Genomic DNA, 22986 nt, shown 5'->3' on the forward strand with positions numbered 1-22986 from the left:
GAGAAAGTAGCAAGGAAGATGCATGCATCATATATGTTTATGAGTAAGGGAGGAATTGTGTTGGCCAAAAACCGAGGCAAAGGTTCTGGAGAATGTGTATTTCAGTAGGTATATGAGCTGTGACAATTATGGAGGGAAGACTGTGTGTACATACATCTCGTGGAGATCAAAGAGTAGACCTTGGTCTACACCAATGTAGTTGTCTTGGTTGGCAAATGTCAGGAATTCCATGCTGCCATGCTTGTGCAGCCATTAAGACTGTGGGGGAATGTATATGAATATGTTGAAGACTGTTACAAAATTTCAGCACAGGAGAAAATATATGGCAGGAGCATGGTTCCAGTGGTAACAATCGATATGCCTAACCCAAATGACTATATGTTTGAGAATCTTGCTGAACAAACCCTGTTTTACCACCAAATACAAGTAGGCCTCCTGGAAGACCAAGGACTAAACGGCAGAATCACAATTCCAGAACAAAAAGTCTACCATTGCACCAGATGCCACCAACCTGGACACACAAGGAGGAGTTGCAAAAATCCCAACCCATTTTGAAGTTAATTTCTACAAGCACAACTAATTTTTTGGTGTATATACGCTCCACTCTTCTTAATTTTTTTGGGAGAAGGTGTTGCTAGTTGCATAGCTACACAGCTATTTTTGCAAGTAATATGTTTGCTGACAAGGAAAAAAGAAGTCAACGACGTTGTTAATGTCTTTTTGTTATTGACTATTGCAAAATCTGGTTGTTGTAAACGGACCTCTTACTTTTTGCTAAATGACATTGTATTGCTGTAAATTCCCTTGGTTGTATTGTAAATGCAGACTGCTTACTTGTTATATCAGCAAATAGAGGTTGCTGTCAAACCACATGTGCTTTGTGTTATTTGACTTAGTATTGCTGTAAACTCCCTTGGTTGTATGTAAATGCAGACTGCTTACTTGTTATATCAGCAAATAGAGGTTGCTGTCAAACCACATGTGCTTTGTGGTTATTTGACATACTGATGTTGTATTGTAACAAACTTGTTATTAGCAAATAAGTTGCTGTAAACACCTGTGCTTTGGGTTATTTGAAACTGATTCCATGGTTCAAAACTTGTTATTTCGCAAAGTGAAGTTGTCACGGGTAAACAAAAGTGGAAAGCTGTCATTTAAACAGAAAAAATGAACTTCACCATCACTTCTGAAGTTGTTATTTCGCAAAGTGAAGTTGTCACTGGGTAAACAAAAGTGGAAAGGCTGTCATTTAAATAGGAAAAAAATGAACTTCGCCGCTTCCACTTCTGAAGTTGTTATTTCGCAAGTGAAGTTGTCACTTAAACAAAGTGGAAATACTGTCTTCATTCGAAAAAATGAAGTTCATGTTCCTTCCGAGTTGTTATTTAGCTACTAAGTTGTCAGATGTTAAACAAAGTGAAATAGTGTATTCATTAAAAAAAAAAGGTACTTCATGTTATTGCATACTGTTGTCAGATGTTAAACAAAAGTGGAAATAGTGTCATTTCATTAAAAAAAAAAGGTACTTCATGTATTGCTTAATGGACTTGTTAATTGGCATATTGATGTTGTCATACGTTAAAGAAAAGTGGAAATAGCATCACTTGAACACAATTTCAATGATGTCAATAAAAATGTCATTTCACCATTACTAATTGTCATAACTGGGTAGCAGTTAGGCCAGACAACAAGTTCACTACACATAATGATAACGCAATAACATTATCTACAGTCAATGTCCTTCATGGCCCAAATTCTTTCTCTATAGGGACTTTCTCCTCCTTTTGGACGTTCGCCCCTTCTGTGGATGTGGAATAAGATTCAGCGCATCCTCACGGCATTCATTGTTATCATGGTTCACCAGCCACCACATTAGATCACGCCGAAAAGCTGCCACATCTCCCTGCAAAACAGATTCAACAGCAAGTTAATCTTACTTTGCCCCTTTACCAGTCACAACAATTAAGCAAACCATATCACCTGGGTGTATTCTAGTGGAATATTGGGTTCCCATCTGCTGAGCCATATTAGGACATGCACCCCACAGTCCCTCCTAGGAACAACACCACCATCACAGTTTAACAATTCGAGAATAAATATAGGAAATCACCAAATTACATGTGCAATGTATGTATACTCACAAATTACTCTATTGAGGTACATCAGGCCGCACAATTTCCAAATTTGGCATTTTCTCAGTCAAATCTGGCCTAACCATGCCAATAATGTCGTGGAACCTTTCTCTCTACACATATATCAAATTCATCAACATCACTATAATTTCAGACAATAATAATACAATGTAATATGCCCAGGTGATTCTTACACATCCTGCTATGGCCATTTCCTAAGGGTCATAGGTGACTGCTTGCTTCTTCTTAGTTGTGGTCTTCTTAGGCTGAACAGTTCCTCGCATGGAATCCAGGACATAGAACTTCATGGTGTTGGGTTCAAGGGCAAAGCAAAACCAGTGCTCACCAACAAGTGCAGGACCCATAACCAAGTCACAGTCACCTATGTTGTACCCGACAAATTGAGGAATTATTTGTTGTGCATGGTAGTTAGGGTCCCACCGAGCTGGGTCACGATCATTAACTCCTAATAAAGAACACAAATTGATTTTGTCAGTTTGCAATTAGTTTCTTTAGACGGTTATTTGCCTTAACAGTGTTGTTACTTTATATACTACACTTGTCATTTGCCTTTGAGGACTTGTAATTTTCATATCCAAACTTATCATTTCACAAACTAATGAAGAAACCTCACCATGAAGTCCGCATCAAAAATATGCCTCCTTACACGCCCTTCCACAGCCTGTTGCTCATCCACCACAGCCTTACAAACTAATGACATGACCCTGTTACTAACTCTGTTATTTCCCCCAAGAGAATGCAGCAAGCGTCGGGTAATATCTTCATCATACATTTTAATCAAAGGACTGACAATGGTTGAAGTGAGTTAGCATATGGGTTATGTTAACAAGTGATAACAAAACCCCATCAGAAAAAAAGCTAAGTATCACAATACTTACTAGTCGCCTTCATCACCTTTCACACTTCGGCTGACAATGGTGAAGAAAAATTCTTTATCCTCTGCAGGCCTCTTCAACCTTGTTTGTGCCTTCAACTCCAACCAAGGAGACTTAATTTGTTGAAGCGAACCCTGGTAGATCTCCTTACTTGTTGTGCCTGCACACCTTCAGCTGCTGTCACAGGTTCCACCCTGATGGGGGTTTGCCTCTCAACAGGGTCAACATATTTGACAATTGCTAGGGGGGATACAGTGACGGCTGTGTCACCCTCCGCATCATCACCTTCAACATTAGATGACAGGTTTATGGGGGTAGTAGGCGTGGGTATGTCACCCTCCATTTCATCATTGTCCTTCTGTGCACTCTGTCCCTCATCCTTGTCCTGACTATCTTCATCATTCTCTCCATCATCCTTTTCCTTGCCTTCCTCCTCACTTGTCCCATCATCACTCCCCCTGTCACCTTTCTCCTTGTCCTCCTCCTCCTCCTCTCTTGTCTCATCATCACTCCCTTCGTCATCTTTCTCCTTCTCCCCACTACTCTCACCATCACTCCCTCCATCATTCTTCTGCACAGCTTCACTAGTCTCACCAGCATGCTGTCTCTCCTTGTCATCGTCATCTTCAGACCCACTAACAATTGATGCGAGTGTCTCAGCAGGAGCCTTTCCTTTTCTCTTCCCATCTGTCTCTCTTGGAATGTGCACCTTCAACAGCTCCTCATCTACCATATTCATCAGCCTCTGATGGCTTTCTTCTATCCTCTTCATTAATCGTGCACGTAACTGCTTCAGCTCCTGCATGACAATGGCGTTTATCAATTTACTAGCAACATAATTATACCACATCATGATCTCACTATTGCAGATGACAAGCTCACTTTACCCAATGACAAGTTAACTATTATAAATAACAACTTCAGTATATGAAATTACAAGCTTACTACACTATAACAAATTACAACCTCTCCCTATTGCGAATAACAAGTTCATCAGTAGTATAAATAACAACTTCAGAATGTCAGATAACAACTTTACTATATCAAATGACTAGTTCAGTTTAGCCAATCACAACTAATAAATTATAATTAGCAACTTCGGTACATCAAATAACAACTACATTGTAACAAATGACAGGTTCACTTGACCCCATCACAACTCAGGCATAATCAATAACAACTTTATCAAATAACAACCCAAACCTAATCTTTACCGAATGACAAGTTCACATTACCCAATCACAACTTTGATACCGTTTTTAACAGGTTAAGTTTATCAAGTAACAATGTCAACTATAACAAATGACAACTTCACTAAACCTAATCACAACATAAGTTTTAATATACCAAGTCAGTTATCAAATGACAATGTAACTATCACAAACAAGAAGTTCACCAAGAATATCACTCTACCAAAGATATACATACTGGGTCCAGAGAATCAACATTTATCCTCTCGTCTTTGCCAGACACAACATCACTCCCTTTCTCACCATACAACAGCCCCCTAACGCTCTTCCTCTCAAAATTGCCAATTCTTTGATCTTCTCATCTGTCCAGTATTGGATAGCACTGGTGGAGCCTCGCTGAACCTTGGATGAGGTTAAAATGCTCACCGAAAAAAGCTGCAACACCACATATCATCACCAATTACATTGTTCATATTGCCAATAAAGTATTGCACAGTGAGAATGAAACAGTGAGAAACAAAAGAAGTCATACCAGAAGCAAGTATTCACAAAGTCAGCCATTTCTTTCCATAGGTCCTCCATAACATGTGTTGCCCAATCATACTTTCAAAGTCATCCATCGTGGAACGCATGACTCTCACCAGCCTCTCACTCACTTCTGAGCTAGATGACGAACATAGAAAGGTACCCAGCGTGTATAGGACAAACAAGAATTCAAATCTATGATCTTCCTCCCCAGAAATAATGTCATCTAGTATTTGCTTGAATAGCACTCTCCGATACTGATTCTTCAAGTTCTTGTACATTTCATCATCCTCCGAAACTTCAATTTTAATCTTCTCCCCACCATGGCGTATTCCTAGGAGCTTCTCAACATGTTTTGCTCCTATTTCCTCAGTTTTCCCCGTATTGTAAATTGATGTGTTGGTGGGTCATATGATCTTAGCATAGTCACAATGAGATCGCGGGGAAGTCTCTTCAATCCAACCTTCAACAAGCTTCTAAATCCTATCCTCTCCACCCTATCCCTTAACTCATCATTATTATTCACAAAGTGCAGTAATTTCTTAAAACCTTTCAAGGACACTCGGGTTAAAAATGATGGTACATATTTCTTTTTCTTCTCCTCTTCAATCTTTTCTGGCCTTCTTTTCTTCGCCTCCTCTGTGTACCTCTTCCTCTCCTCATCAAACAAAGCTCTCCATGCCTTTGACACAGCGTCTTTTTTGTTTGCCTTTGATATCACTATCACCTAATGTCGCCAAATACTCCCTTCTGAATAGCAACCAGCCATTGTGTGCCGGCTTTGATCTGAAGGCTCCCTTAGATGCCATGTCCTTTTTCCTGCAAAATATTCAACCTACAATAGTTCACTAACACAACTTATTAATTGACTAACAACAATTCTGTCAATACTCGTTCTGTCAATCAAACGCCTATGATAAACTTGTTATTCTCTCTACAAAAGTTGTCAATCTTTAAGCTCAACTTGTTATTCCCACATACTTATCATAATTTTATTTTGATCATACACTAGTATTTAACTTGTCATTTGAAATGATAAACTTGTCTTATTGTCATACTCAGCTTTGTTATTCAAACAAGTCATTTCCTATTATCAAATTCTTACTTCGCATACAAATCTTGTTATTCACTATTATAACCTTGTTATTTCCCATTACCAACTTGTCAATTTCGCATTGACATCTTCTTATTCCCAATTAATCAACTTGTCATTTCCTATTCTTAAATTATCATTTTCGTTACAAACTTGTCAAATCCCCCGTCCACCTTCTCATTTACAACAAAACACACTTAGTACCTCTTCAATTCAATTTACCTTGACTATATCCTATGTCGTTATTTTCCCTACTATTATTGTCATCTACGAAACTATATTGTCATTCCCTCCCCACATAAATACCATTCCCACAGGTTATTTAACAGAAAAAACCTATATTTTCACAGTAAAACATTCTTCATCACTCAATCAAAATTTGGGTACTTCTACTTTCCTACCCTAAACTCTTTTACTCTCACCAATCATTCGCACATTCTTGCAGCAACCAATCCAAACAAAATTAGCCAACAAACTTACTACAATCAGTCACCCAACGTAGCTGCTAACTCTGATCACCTAAAGCGATTGTGCCGCACTGTTCAACATGCCTTCGACTTCTCTGAACCCTTCCACAATGCCGATAAACCACAGCTTTGTTCACCTCTGTCACAGCAAATATGCTCTTCACCGTCTCAACACTCCTCTCCACACTACTCTTACGGCAAAATGGCAGTACGCAGTGTGCGAAAATGGAGACAATAGGGAGAATGCAGAGAACAGTGGGAAGTTGTCGATAGTGGGGGGACTACGTGCCGCGGGTTCAGCAGGTTCAAATCACTGAGGGGCAATTTCGTCTTTTCACCAACATTTGCTATTTGCAATTTGAGACCGGGTCCCTCATGGTAATTTGGCATATTCAGGTGACCATAGAGTGATTTTGCTAATTCGAGGGTCTTTATTTGTGATTTCCTTTCCTCTTTTTCTTTTCATTTTCCTGACCTTGCTTGTACCGTGTTATGTAAATAATAAATATTTAAAATACACAGCATATAACCCTGATTTTTAATGTTGTATTTAAATTAAATTTTTAGGTATTATAATTCATAAAGTTATTTCTTAATTATTTTTTATTAAATTGTATTATTTTAATATGAACGGTCTGACTCCGGTTTGACCTCGGTCAGACCATTAACCCTTAACCCACTATCGCACGTTTAGTATCCGGTCCGGTTTTTGGTTCCTTGCTTTATACACATCATTTTGACCTGATTTTTTTAAATAAAAATTATGTCTACCGTATTATAAACTATTTGTGCAAATTTTTTCTCGGACACATTTTTAAGATGCCAGATGGAATGGCAAATGTGGTATCTCATCGTTCACTAAGGCAAAAATGTTCAATGTATTGATTTATAAAGAAGTTTTACAGGCTTAATAGTCTTGTATAAGCTCAGGTTTTGAAATTGCTGTGCAAAAGTTAGAGATTATTTTTAGTCATGACATTCAAATATTTTCCCTAAGGATTAGGAGTGAAATAATCCAAGCAAGAACGCCCGAATAAAAGTAATTCATATCTATGAATTGAAGCACAAAATTGAAAAATTATCTGCCATTGATCTTGTGATTTAGTAATATGAATGCTAAGTAGGCAATTGTAAATATAAAATCTTAATTTATTTTGTCTCTTATATTTATGTATTCTTTTTCAAGGTAGTCATTCTAATAACAGTAACTCTAGTCAATATACTTTTAATTAGTAAGAATATTTTAGGAAAAACAACACCTATTTATTATAAATAACTAACTTAACTTTATTTTTAATCTTCACAAATTAGTCAACTACCTCTTTATTTAGGACTGGAGGTAGAATGACTCACACTTTTTTTGGGCCAGCGAATAATTTTTAAAATTGCTTTAGTTTTAGGGAGAATTATATATATATATATATATATATAATTTCAAATAAAAAATTAATTATTTGCGAGTATTAAATATAATTTGACTTGTAATTGAATTTTATTCGTTCTTTTTTCACGGTATGAGTCCTATCAAACTCTCATAGAAATTCTAGATACTAACTAAACTCACGCGAATACAACTCAAGTAATTAGAATCTTAATAATTTTTCGGATATGAAATTAGATGAAAAGCCAAATCCGAAATTATTGGGGCCAATTTGATTTATTCTTGAACATCCTTCTCGTATTTCCTCTGTATTCATTGTTCTCCTTCTTGTCCTTTTACCCTCCAATCACTAGGCTTTTTCCTTTCGTTTGCCCGTCTATTAATAATTAATAGTGCTGTTTTGCCTTCAAATTTCAAACCAAAAGAAAAAAACAAAGAAAACTAAAGGAGATTTACTTCTTCAAGCCACCCATTCGTTTTTTTTTTTTTAATTGTGTAACTCAAAATATCTCAAGTCACTTTAGATTTGAGACTAATTTCTCTCAAACTAAGAGTATTAAAATTAAAGTCTTCACAATAAATGTGCTTCGCGGAATTTAATTGGCTTTATCCTCCTTGCACTACAAAAAAATAGGGGATTAGTAACGGAATTTTATTCCATTGCTAATCCCCACAAATTCCGTCACTAAAATTAGTGACAGAATTTAGTGACAGAAATTTTTGTCGCTAAATTAATGATAGATTAGTGACGGAATTTTAATTCAATCCGTCACTAAATTAGAGATGAATTAGTGACAAAATTTTTTCGTACTAAATTCTGTCACAAGTCCGTCGCTAATTCTGTTTTAAGTGATTAGTGATGGAAATTAGTGACAAAAAATTCTGTCACTAATTTTCGTCACTAATCTATCACTACTTTCATTTTATGATGAAAATTAGTGATGAAATTTTCTCACTAATTTCCGTCACAAATCCGTAACAAAAAATATAATATAAATAATAATTTTTTAAAATTGTTATAAAATAAAAATATAATATATCATAATTTTTAATAATATATTATATAAAAATTAAAAAATACAAATATTATAAAGAAAAGAAAATAAAAATATATATATACTTATTATTTTTTAAAATATTTGAATAAAAATATAAATGATAAGAAACTTTTTACTAAAATATAGAAATTAAATTCAAATAAATAATAATATATTAAGTTATATAATATATATTAAACTACATAATATATGTTAAATTATGTATATAATATTTATTATATATATTTGAATTTTTATTAAAAATATTATATATTTATTTTTGCAAAAAATTTTGCAGTGTTTCTCAATTTAATTAGCAAAGCTTCAACACGCGCGTATAAGGTCTCAGGTTCGAGCCATCACTTCTTCACAAATGGCTCAATTTGTGACATGGTGATGATATGAACAAGACAACGACGTGGCGGCTCATAATGATAGACACGTGGCGATGATGTAGCTGCATGGGAGAGAGGAGGAGTTGAGGTGGTGTCCAATGATGACATGGTGGATCACAATGATGGACAAGTGGCAATGACGTAGATGGGAGATGATGGCAACATGAGAGATAGAGGAGTTACTGAGGTGTAACCGTCGATGATGTGGCGGCTCATAGTGATGGGCACATGGCGATCATGTGGATGAAGGGATGACATGGCGGCATGGGAGAGAGAGGAGAATGTGAGTGGTACATAAACATGACACGTGATGGCGATCAATGATTGCTATGTGGTATTTTAAATTTCTGTCACCAAGACGGATTATTGATGGAAATTTCTATCACAATTTGTGATGAAATTTTTTATCACAAATCCATCACTAATTTATGACAAATTTTTACAGGATATCCTTCTCTAATTAGTGATGGATTAATTTCTGTTGCTAAACCGTCAGTAATCCGTCGCTAGTTAGAGATGAAATTTTGAATTCCATCACTAATTATTTAGTGACGATGGAATTAGTGATAGAAAAAATTCCGTCGCTATTTTGTTGCTAACTAAATTCTGTCACTAATCGTCACTAATTTGATTGGGACGAAAATTTCGTCACTAAATTTCGTCGCTAATTTGATGTTTTTTGGTAGTATATTCGTATAAAGATAAATAGTCACTATAAGAGGAGATTATTTAGATAAAGATGTTTATAATCAGTATGTCATGTTTTCTAATCAATGTGATTTTTTTTCCACATGAAATTAGCATTAAATGATTATATGAAAAAAGTTATAAAAAAAAAAGAACATATGACAAATTACGGTGGATATTATAATTGTAGGAAAATTGACCTAAGTGTTTTTTAACAATTGGCACAAAAAAAAAAACTTGGGCACATCGGCATGGTGGAGACTTGTGAGCTGCATAGCAAATAACTATACAAAATAAAAAGGGGTCCCGCAAAGGAAGTTCACAAAAAAAAAAGTGGCATTATCAATTTAGGAATCTCATTGTAAAGGGAAGTTCAAAAAAAAGGAAAAGATAGTATTATCAATTTAAGAATCATATTTTCATTATCGTTACATTATGTGGCCTAGAAACCCCATAAAATACGTTAACTGATTGAAAGCTTGACTTGTGAGAAGGCCTTATCACAGTTCATTTTACACCTCTCTAATGATCTCTCTCTCTCTATATATATATAAATGACTTAACACACAACTCTTTTTCTTTAAGGTGTACGAGAAAAATGAAAAGAAGGGATGGGGAAGAAAAATTTTGATGAGTTTAATTTAAAAAATTGATGAAATAGGATTAAAAGTTTTTAATTAATTTTTATTACTATTTATTTTGCATTTTTTTTATCAAAATGTTATAATCCAACTTTTTTAATTTTTTAAATTAAATTCATGAAAAATTTTCTTCCCTTCTCCTCCTCTCTATTCCCTCATATCAAATATAGGGTAAAGCATAATTGTCTTGAATTCACCTCTAAAATAATAAAATAATAAATAAAATAAAATAAATTTGGCATCATCTCACAAGAAAAAAAAAACTCCTTCGACACTTAACGTAGAAATTAATTTGTAACTTAATACTGATCATATACGTAAGACTTATTTTATATTATTGTTAATTTTTTTAAAATTAACTCTATTGATATTCGCTTAACAATGATTAAGTAGGGAAGAAAATGAGTGAATTAAAAAAAAAAATTATGATGTTTCAAAAAATATATTATATTTACTTATTTAATTTATACTTTTTGTCTATAAAAATTAATTAATTAACGGGCCCGCCCGTCAAGGGTGGTTGGCTACAAAGGAGATCAATTATTGAATGGGAGCAAAACACCTTTGGCCCATGCATAATCATGACTTCACTTTTCCATTTTTCTAAAGATGGCTCAAATTTTTCACATGGATTTCGTCTCGTTCAGAAAAATTTTGATAATATGATTGGTATGACCTGTAAATAAAAATGTTCATCAATCATTAATAAGCCCTCCAAAGTATTCAAAGGATTTATAGCCAGTGAATGCTTGGGATTGCTTTTCTTTGTTTTTTTTTTTTTATGTAGCATAATTAAAATTATTTAACATTTTGTTTGTGAAAAATGCCACTTATTTAAAGTATGATTGTGTTGTTACGTTTTGATTAAGAATCTTATTAAAGAGAAGTGAAACAAATAAAAAGAGGAAGTTAACTTGGTTTTTTTGTTTTTATTAAATTGAAATCCTCTGTTTTCAAGTGAAAGCAGTGTGGAAGTCTGATCCTATGGATCTTTCTACTTGTATCATGCAAGATAGCTTATGAAAGTAGTTAATGAAGGAGCAATATCCAAAAGCTGATATATAGCAATTGATGTCTGAAATTAAAACATATATATAGTCCTCTATAATTTAGAGCAGAATTGCAATTGAAAATGTGAGAAATAACAGAGTTCATAGGAAAAGAATGAGATTAGAGTCATGGGCCCAACTCATAAACATTAAGAAAAACATTATAAATAACATTTTTTTTAGAAGAATACACTAAGACTAATTGGAATAATTAAGTATGTTACTCTTTAACAGAGGAAGTGGTTCTATAAAGCGTGAACTGAGTATATACTTTAATTGAAGAAATTTTCTTACTAGAAGAACTTGAGGAAGGTTTTAGAATGATAAAAATGAAGTTAAATTTTTGAGTGGTAATTGAGGGCCCTCTACATTATTGTCAATGGTTTGTCACACGTGGAAAAGAATCCCAAAGAAAGAACAAAGAACTCAGCAGCGCCTAACAATTTCTATCCAATTAATTATCAAATTGACAAATGGTAACATTGTGCCACCGTTAATTTTGCGATGCCTAATTCATCTTGAAAATAAGTTTAAATACATAATCACTTGGATTCAGATTCAATTTTGTCTTAAAAATTGCGTAGGAATTGTTGGCATCTGGAAATTTTTTACTATCAATATCACTCGAAAAATATTAAAAAAGAGCAAATCTACAATAACTATTGAAAAACTAACATTAAGCTAACGTTGATTGTTAATATTTTTAATGATATGGGTAACATTGCTCCTTTTCTAAGGTTCATATTTATTACTCATATTTATTTAAATTATAATACATTTTTATTCATTTATTTTTTGAATTATTAAATATCTTTAATAATTCCATTACTCTATAAGGTTAAAATGTGTTTTTTTTATTTAATAATATTATATTCTTTTCTTAAGGGTGACATGCTAAAATTGCACAATTTTTCAACATATTTTCATCCAACCAGCCATAAAATTTTTCATCAATTCATTTTTCATTTTGGTACCACCCAAACAGGCTTTTGACCCGAAATTTTCCATTTCCTTTTTCATTCTTGTCCATTCCAACCGATTTTTCCTATAAATCAGACACTTAAAAAAGTGCTTCAGCATGTTTGTTCTTGTCTTGTTAGATTGAATAAGTATTTATTTGGCAAACTCCCATAATCAGGAAACAAAATTTAAAAAAAAAAAAACTATTCATATGAGCGCGGAGCTCTAACATCTTGTTCCATCTTTTGCATGGCCTTCTTTTGCATGTACCCGTAAATATGTGTTTATTTTTATCGTTTCTCTTGGCGTTTTAATTTATTTTTAATAACTTAAAATCAAATAATTTTATTCTCTTATGTATTTTAAAATATTATCTTTATATTCTTTAATTTTCCCAATTTGATATATATTTATATATATCCAATCAAATTATACAAGAATTACCGTCTAAACACGACCTAACAGTAGTAATGTTGGCTCCAGCAATAAAAGAGAGAGCATTATTTTCCGCCCACAAGTCACTTTTTAATGATCCACCTATTGCATTTACTCTCCTTTTGATTTGAATAAAAAGCAATTTGTACTGTCAGTGTTGAATAGGACTCACATCCACCGACTTCCACTGTTTGTTTAGGGTCTATTTGAGGCAATAGCCTCTCTCTGTTCACCAAATCACCACTGTTCTGCAGTTTGGATTCCTCTCACCAATTTGTGTGTAAAATTAAAAGTATTAGAATATACTTAGGGTATTTTTCCGCAAAACGAGATAACTTCCTCCACATATTTACTTTGTAATCCGTAAAAGCACTTCTGAAACTATAGTTTTGTTGTTATCCAAACACCCTCTTAAAATGACGAATGAGAATGGAAAAGTCAGTCAATGCCTTTAGTTGGAGGAGGGCCCATCTCTCCGGTGATAGCGTTTATTCTGTTTTTTACTTTTGAGCTGGCATTGCCATTCTTTGGTTGAAATATTGGCGGCTAGTACATAATTTTTGAATTAATGTGCAATTTTTACAGTCTGTAAATGAGGTTGTACGAAAGAATATCACAAGTAATTATGATAAGAAGTGGAGTGGTAATTCAAGGTAAGTACTATGAGCATATAGCCTCTCTGTGTTCACCAATATACCACCACAGTTCCTGCTGCTTCAGTTCCATTTGGGTTGTGGATCATCATCTCTCCCACTTGTTTGAAGTTTCTGTTATTATTCTTCTTCTACGATCTTCTTGTTTGTTTGTTGGATCCTTCCTTTTGATCGTTTCTCCCTTGTGCTTCGTCTTTACTACTTTGTTTGCCCTCCTCCTCTGTACTTCGATCCTCTCCTTTCACTTTCTTCTCTACTTCCATCCATCGTCAAGACATTGACATAAAAAAATTGTGTGCTCTTCTTTTCAGTTCTCTTTATTTGTCTTTCTTTAAAAAAAGGGGAAAAAAAATTGTGTGTTCTACTTGAATTCCTGTTTTCACTTTTTTTCTCTCCGGTTACTAAGGTTTCTGCTGTTTCAAAGTCTGTCCATTGAAAGGAGCCTGTATTTTTTAAACTTTGTTTTGTGTTAATTTGAATTATTTTCTACTTTAATTTTGGTTGATCATCGTTATCGTTGTTCATAGAAAACCCAACAAAAGTTTGTGTTTAAATTTTCTTTTCTCCTTAATCGTTGTTCTCGTAGTCCCCTTATATTAAAAAATAAAAAACAAAAAACAAAAAAACAAAACAAAAAGAGGCCTTTATATCCAAGGCATCTTTTGAGAGGTGAGTATTTGTACTCCACTATACTTATGAATTATATTTATATCTTTTTTTTTTAAATACATGTATATATGTGCGCGTGTAACACACATATTGTCTCTTAAACTTTCTTTGACTTGTTTTTATTTTTCAGATCGTAGTTGGTCACCTGAAGCCTGCTTGACAATTTTGGATTCCTGTTAATTTCCAGGTTAGTATGTGTACAGTTTTAATTGTAGTATTATTTATAAAAAATTTTACAGCTTTCTTGAACTATCAACTCAGGTGCGGGTTATGTATACTAAATAATTGATCTCCTAAACATCTTCAGTTTTATTTATCAAATCCTGATTGGGTACATGAAACTTACAGATTTGTGATTTTTGTTGTCATTTTAGACCAAAATAGAAAGGAAATTGAGGGGGGGAAAAAGGAAGATTGCCATTACCTGTTTTTTTAATAGCTTATTTACTTTAATTATAAGTTAGGGAAGGCTTTTGTGCTTGACTATTCAAATAAAGTCTTAAATTAGGTGTATTATCCGTAATACTGCATCTCTCTATAGTTTTACTACACCGGTGATTATCTTCAAATAAAGCTAATTCAATTTCAGTGCTGCTTACCGTTTGGACCATCAAAATAAATATGTTCCATGTTTAATATATATTATTTTAACTATTTTTATTTTAATAATGTATGATTTTAAATTAAATAATCTTTTAATCCTCGTTTTGTTAAAAAATCAATTTATTGTTTGAAAATTTAACTTTAAATATATGAAGTTAACCTGGAAATATTAAATTATTATTATTTTTATATAAATTTACATGTAAATTTAAGAAGTTAAATTTTGCTTGTAAATGTGCTATGTTTCAATTTTGTAAATTATAAATTTACTATTTTATTAAAAGTATTTTTGACCGTGCAGCGGTTGTTGGTGGTTGGTCAGCGCATTTTTTTTTTTAAAAAACCATTGTCACTGGAAGTAAAAGCCAAGGGATATGTGCGACATTTTATATCAAGTTTCACGAAATTTGAAAATATCTTGTATATTATTTGCTGGGTTCAAATCTTTTTTTCTGCCTAATCGTTGTTCTCATAGACTCATGATTGCTCTTCTCGAAAAAAAAAAAGGCTTTTACGGCAAAACAAAAAAATAAATTAAAGATTTTGTAGGATGAGGGGCCAAGTAGTAAATAAGATTTATTTTGATGTATTTTTTAATTTAAAATATACTTTTAGAATATTTTAAAATATTCTTTGATAGTATTAACAGTCAGGACTAAAATATAAAATGTTAAAGTATATTTTTAGTCATTTAACTTTATACAATATTTCAATTTAATTCTTTAACTTTCAAAAATATATTTTTGGTCATTTAATCTTAAAACCGTTAATAAAAAAGGATAATATTGATATTTTAAATGTTAATAAAATATTATTACATGTTAACATATTAAGTTTAAATTTTAAAACAACCATGATCACTACAAAAACTTATCGTTTAAAATTAATAATTTTAGAATTAAGTGACTAGAAATACACTTTAGCCAATATAAAAATAAAAAGGGGTGCATGTGTGGTTAAGGTGAAATAAAAGGATAGTTAGGATATTTTAATTAAAATAAAAAATGTGTTTTACTAACTAATAAATCATCTTCTTAGATCTACAAATCATCTTCTTAAATTTACAAGCGGACCTAATTATAAGTGCTCTTTAACTGATTAAGTTATAAACTTTGAAGTTGGTTTATAAATTTATGGAACAACTCATGAACTTAAGAAGTTGAACGGCAAATCGATTTGTAAAAGAATCAATAAAAACATCATGTAAATTTACTTATAAATCTATTAGCTTGAGTGTTAAATATTAAAGTATCAATTTTTTTAGACATTTACTTGTAAATTTATATTGTACTGTTTGACTGGTACATTAGTACAAATTAAGTATTTCAATAAAAACATTTTAAGGAAATGTTTGACTAGTCAAAAGTTGTCAGGAGTCAATCAACACCCATCTGTCAAAGGCAAAGGGCACACATGACATTTTGTAAGTGAAATTAATTACAATTGACTCACAAGGAACTCTTGAAAATATTTATTTAACAAATTCGTTGGCACTCACTTGTAAATAAATCCCTTATTTGGGACATATATAATATTTTCTTTAGTCATGAAATCCTAGTTAGGGAGATCGAAATAAAAGAAATAAAAAAATATGTAGGAGAAAAGGAGAAAGAACAAAAAACGCACTCTAAGAGTAAGAACATTCTCGTAGGTTCTTTAAACTAAGTTTGCATAACGTTCCTTTTGATGTAGACTTTCGTGAGAATTATTTTTCTTGTATGCTATCTAGAATATGGTAGGTGTAGTTGAAACATTTATAATAGTAGTGTAGCCAACAGTCCCTAATTGCATCGCATATCGGTGCATGTTAGATGGAGCCAATAGTAGAGGAGGTGGCTACCCATGTGGCCGAATCATTGGTAGATAAAGCAGAGCAAGAACTCAGATACTTGTGTTGTTACAAGACCTACGTTGACGACTTTGAAGAGGAGAAGACAAGTTTGAATGCAAGAAGAAACAAAGTGCTTAAAGATATTGACGAAGCCAAGCACCGAAATGAGAATCAGGTTGAAGATCACGTTGCACTGTGGTTAGACAGAGCCAATGGTCTCATAGGAGAAGACACAAAAGGAAAGAAGAAATGGTTTGGTTTGGTCACTAATTGCTTTTGGCAGTACAAGCGAGGCAAGGAGCTGGAAAGGAAGACACAAACGATTAAACGACTGATGGAACAGAGTAACTTCGCTCGTGTTGCTCGATCAACTGGGCTTCCAGGCATCGAGTTCTATTCTTCTTCAAATTTTATGACTTTTGAGGATAGAAAGTTGATCTCTGAGAAGCTGAAGGAGGCATTGAAAGATGACAACAAGTTTATGATTGGATTGTATGGGCTAGGTGGAACAGGGAAAACCACAATGGCAATAGAAATAGGTAAAGATGTTGCAGAATCAAAGTTGTTTGATAAAGTCATCTTCAGTGTTGTCTCAAAGGATGCAAACTTGAAAAATATTCGGGACAACATTGCAAAACACCTGGGTCTGCGTTTAACCCAAGGAGAGGATGAATCTGAACAAGCGCAAATATTATGGAAAAGAATAGCAGAAGGTGGAGAAAAGGTACTTATAATACTAGATGACATGTGGCAAAAGCTTACACTGCGAGAAATAGGGATTCCTCTTGGCCGCCATGGCAAGGGTTGTTGTGCTATTTTGCTGACCACACGTGATCTGAGAGTTTGTATAGATATGGGATGCGATGAGCTTATTAAACTTGAGGTCCTAAATGAAAAGGATGCAGTTGATCTTTTCCTATCTTATGCTGGCAGGAGCATAGATGGTCCTTCCAATGGTTTTAAGGATGTGGCTTTAGGCATTGTGAAGGAGTGTGGACGTTTACCAGTTGCAATTGTAGCAGTGGCAAGTGCACTAAAGTCTAGGCCTTTATCAGAATGGCAGGATGGTTTGAAAAGATTGCAGACTCATGAGGGAATTCACGATGTTCCAGAAGATTTAAAACAGCCTTATAACTCTTTGAGATTAAGCTATGATAATCTCAGGAATGAAAAGGCTCAAGAACTCTTCCTCTTGTGCTCTCTCTTCCCAAAGATTATGAAATACCTATAGAATTTTAACTAGGATTGCTATAGGTGTTGGCCTTTGTGGAGAAGCTAACACATACTCTGTTGCAAGGAGTCATTTTACTCCAATTAAAAATGAGCTCATAGATTCCTGTTTGTTATTAAAGTTGAGAATGAATGTGTCAAAATGCACGACTTGGTTCGGGAGGTAGCTCTATGGATTGGAAACAAACAGGTTCAAGTGGGCATGAATTCTAACTCAACTTTAATGAAAACATCCAATATTCATCTTGGAACATAGTTGACTTTCCGAATCATTTTGATGGCAAAAAACTTGAGGTTCTTTTACTTTGGATAAATGATGCAAATTCTCCTTGGATCAAAGTTCCTGATGCTCCCTTTGAAGGGATGGAGAACCTTAAAATTTTGGCTTTAATGGGTTTGTCAGATTTAGAAACTTCAGCTACTTCCTTATTTCAATCGCCTTTGTCATTGACAAATGTTCGAACTTTGGCCATAAAGAATTTTAAGTCATTAGGAGATATATCTATTTTGGCAAATCTAAAAAACCTTGAGAGCCTTGAATTGAACAATTGTTCGATTATTGAATTGCCAAAAGAAATTAAAGAACTTCAAAAATTGAGATTGTTGGAGATGGTGAACTGTTCTTTTACTGGAAGAAATAATCCTTTTGAAGTGATTGGAAGTTGTTTTCTCTTAGAGGAGCTGTATTACGATTCAAATCTTGTGGATGATTATGACGGGCAAATTACAACAATTCCTAGATTGGAAAGGTATCACATAATGGATCGGGTTCCGGGTTATTATAGTGATTATAAAGAGGATCTTTCAGTATCTAGATATTTTAATTCAATGAACTTAAAAGTATACTTCTCCAATGAAATATTTAAGCTCCTTGTGGCAAGAGCCGAAGTTTTGGTTTTAGGACGAGATTACTACAACAGAGGATGGACAAATATTGTTCCTGACATACTATCTGTGGAAGATGACAGCATGAGAGATCAATTAACTAGGCTCTCTTTGTATTCAACGAAAGAGATAAAGTGCCTAATCCATACTGAGAATCTCCGACCTGGTGTGGCTATCTTCTCCAAGTTGGTTGAACTGAGGCTTTCTTCTGTGGATGTGAGAGAACTATGCCATGGGCCTTATCCTGTTGACTTTTTGAAGCAACTAAAGGAGCTGGATTTATCTAGATGTGAAAAATTGGAAGGCACGTTATTTGATGGCAAGTTAGAGCTGTGTAATCTTAAATCCATATATCTAAATGAATGTTCAATGACATGCCTTTTTCATGCATCCACAGCACAGAGTCTAAAGCAGTTGGAAAAAGTGGATATTACAAAATGTTCGAAGTTGAAATGCATAGTAGCAGAGACTATGGATGATCAGGATCCTAATCAAAAGAGTCATGACTCAATGTTGCCAAAATTGAAATATCTCACGATCTACCTCTGTGCTGAATTAGAATTTATATTGCCAATATGTTTTTGTGAAGACCTTCCACTACTAGAAAGTATGAAGATTGAAGATTGTGAGAAACTAAAATATGTATTTGGGCAATATCCAAAGCATAGAGATTTGCACCAAATGGGGAAAGAAGCCATCCTCCAGTTGCTAGAAGAATTGAGAATTTATGAGGTACCGAATTTCATCAACATATATGCAGAATGTTATCTCCCACAGCCTTGTTCTGATGAAGTTCAAAAGTCATCTCCAAGTGCAAAAGTAGACAGCAGTAGCAGTCTATCAAGGGGTCATCTATGTTGTTTTTGGGCAAAATCAAAAGCCTCAACTATACGTCACACTTCTGCTCCCATAGACACTCAATCAAACCATAATCAGGTAATATCTGTTACTCTATTTTGTTTTAAATCTTTATTTGTAATAATTTATGAATCACCCAAATATGCTTTGCTAAACTTCTTCTTGTATATATGATGAGAATATCAATTTGTCTTAAAGTAACAAAATTAATTTTGCATTTCTCTTTTTTCCATCTAATTGAGACACTAGGCACGGTTGGCAAAAACCAAAAAATTCGCTCAAATATATGCTGCAAATTACTTGCACGTTTTTTTTTGGCACATTATATTTACACTGCTTTGGGTCTTCTTCTGTACGCTACCCACCCGAAAATTTGTCCATTTATAAATTACTGATTGTAGAAGAACTTCATTTTGTTGGGAAAATTGGGGGAAGGACCCAAAAAAAGTAATATTTACTAAAAAAGATCTGATTATAAGAAGCAAATACTAAAATATAAATTTAAAATATAATAAATTATCCCTAAGTCCCTAACAATCCTTAATTTAAACTAAAATTTTTAATAATCCTTTTCTCATCAATATTTGAAACGAAATTTATTAAAATCAGTCAGAATCATTTATATTAATCTATCTAAAATATCTTATATATCTAAACACACAATGAAGTAAAATCATTCATCTGCATGAATTGTGCTATCAATAGTTAATTTTTAAGCTGCAATTGAAAGCCCTCTTTTTTTCTCCCAAATATCTCTTTCTTGACTTATTTTTTATAAATCGTTTTACCATATTTTTTTATATATATTTAAATTTAAATGGATATATTTTAATTAATTTCAATAAATAGAATTAGAACTTTTATAAATATTTTTACCAATTTCAATTTTTGAAAATAGAAAATAATTAATTAAATAACATTATTAATATTTATTTTTACCTAAAATTTTCCATTCCCTTAATTTTAAAAGGGAGAATCCAAAGAATTACCTTTGAATTTTAAAATTCTAAATCGGTCATGCTTGCTACACTTTAATAGCAATTGATAACATTGGAGAAGTAAATGACAACATATTTTTGTAGTCATTTTTTATTTGAGATTTTGAAATTTTAGAGATATTTCTTAGAATTTTTTCATCTTTAAATTTTTTTTATTACCATTTACTTTAATACAAACATATCAAGATCGAGAGAAAACAAAACAAAAAGATTATAAAAATTGATAACAAATAAGAAATAGTGTGCAGATAAAAATTATAGCTATGAAAAACTTTATGAGTAATGTTTGATCAATTTGATTTCTACATTATTTTTTTGCCGCCATATATCTCCCTCAAAAATCATATGAAACCAACTTACGGAGCTCATTTGTTCTTCTGATTCGTTGATTTATGTTGAAAGTGATACAATTTTACTTTTAATCCAATATTGTTAAAATATGAAATTTGTTGTTATGTATTATAGGAGTTGATCCCTAAAACACGGAGGAGCGTATGTGAGATGTGGTTAGAAAAATTTAAGAATTTAGTTAGGAATAGTTTATTATTTTTGAAATTACAGTTTTATATTTGATCCTTATAAATGATTACAAAATTTTAATATCTCTTCAATAAATATTATTTTTTGTAGGTTGTTCTCTTTAATTTTCCCCAATTTGTTTATATTAGAAAAGTTTAAACCTTGAACCTGTACCATAACTTGTACCATTCGTTTTCAATTTATGAAAGATGAAGAATCCTCACATGTTTGTATGGAATACAGGCATTAAAGGTGAATTATGTTGTCAACAGAGCTCATGGTCTTTTTACCCCACCATTATACCCGTAGAAGTTTGAAAGCGTGGAGATACTTGGATTTTCTGAGTTAAAGTCACTCTTTACGCCATCCATTGCCTCATCATTGAAATTGCTGGAAAGTTTGGAAGTTGGAATTGCGATGCACTAGAGCACATAGTAACAGATGAGGAGCATGGTCATGATCGTGGGAATGTTAACTCTATTTTCCCAACTTACATCAGGTTGAAGTCGATGGTTGTAGCCACTTGGAATACATATTCCCAGCTTTTTATTCAAAAGACTTGAAGCATTTAGAATCTGTGTGGATCACCAGGCTGGAATGTTGACACATGTCTTTGGGGAATGCCGTGCTGATGAGAATCTCAATGTTCAGGTTGATATTAATCTCCCAGCTCTGAAAGGGCTATACCTTGATGATTTACCAAATATGGTTGGCATTTGTGCTAAAAACTATTCTGTGAAGGAACTATATCTAGAAAACATTACGTTGAATAAATGCCCACAACTTCCTTTGAAAACTTTGATAGACTTATTGGTTGATGGGCATAAAAGACAAGAAGATCTGTCAAGGAGAAAGGTAAACCTCTTTCCGACTTCTTTTTCCAGTTAATTTATGATTGATCAACTAAGAAAATCATTAATACTCATATATCTTAATGATACCCACAGGCATTACCTCTTGAGAAGAAAGGTAAACCACTTTCCAACACGCAAGAATTGCCCAAGTTGGAGGATATTGGTGTGGAACCTATTATTTACATGAGCTTTCAAAATCTTTCCAAGCTAACAATCCAGGGATGCAAGCATTTGAAATTTATCTTATGCGTATCTACCTCAAGATGGCTGCAAAAACTGAAAAGGTTACGGGTATCAGAGTGCGAAGAGCTAGTGAGCATTATGGAGGATGAAGAGAATCACAAAAATCCTATGACTCCGCATCAAGTATGTTTCCCAGAGCTACGCGTAATAACAGTGACGCATAGCATAAGTTTGAAATGCTTGTTCCCTATGTCATGTGGTAAGCTTCCACGACTCTGGCATGTGGATATAGAAGATGCCCCTCAGCTTGGGCAAGTGTTTGGATGGAAGCAGGGAGAGGGACAGAAGCTGGTCTTCGAGAATGTGCTTCCAAAACTAATTGCAATAAGACTAGTAAACCTGCCAGCTCTTCATACTATCTGTCAAGGCATTAATTTTCAGACTGTTAAAATCCGTCATGTGCGTCGATGTCCTGCTATTTCTTTAGCTTCAGCTTATTATGGTACCGTCGAAGAAAGTAAGTATTTACAGAGCTAATTCATTACAACTACTAATTGCTAAAATTTGTTCTCATAATAATGTAGTTGTTTTATTTTGGCAGTGGTTGCATTACTATATCATACACTGTCTAATGAAGACTACGATGGCTACGTAGATTATATTGCTTCCTGGCGTCGGGAGGTTAGTATCAAACTTCATAAAATGGCTTAATCAGCTTAAAGAGATGAAAAAACAACAGGGAGATGAGAAATGATAATTTTTACGCCAAGATTAACTAAAAATAAAATTGATCAATACATGAATAAAAATTTCCC

At 33.4% G+C, this 22986-nt stretch overlaps 1 long non-coding RNA gene across 1 annotated transcript; it reads left to right on the forward strand.

Annotated features, from left to right (window-relative positions):
* The first annotated feature begins 1611 nt into the window (after positions 1-1611).
* Positions 1612-21599, forward strand: LOC114712817 (uncharacterized). Its single transcript, XR_003737281.1, has 3 exons — positions 1612-1624; positions 2937-2947; positions 21533-21599. It is a non-coding gene; the product is annotated as an uncharacterized LOC114712817 (long non-coding RNA).
* Positions 21600-22986: the final 1387 nt, after the last annotated feature.

This window comes from Neltuma alba, unplaced genomic scaffold (genome assembly GCF_004799145.2).
Source record: "Neltuma alba isolate B1F8T4 unplaced genomic scaffold, ASM479914v2 tig00011396_pilon, whole genome shotgun sequence".
Classification (NCBI taxonomy): domain Eukaryota; kingdom Viridiplantae; phylum Streptophyta; class Magnoliopsida; order Fabales; family Fabaceae; genus Neltuma; species Neltuma alba.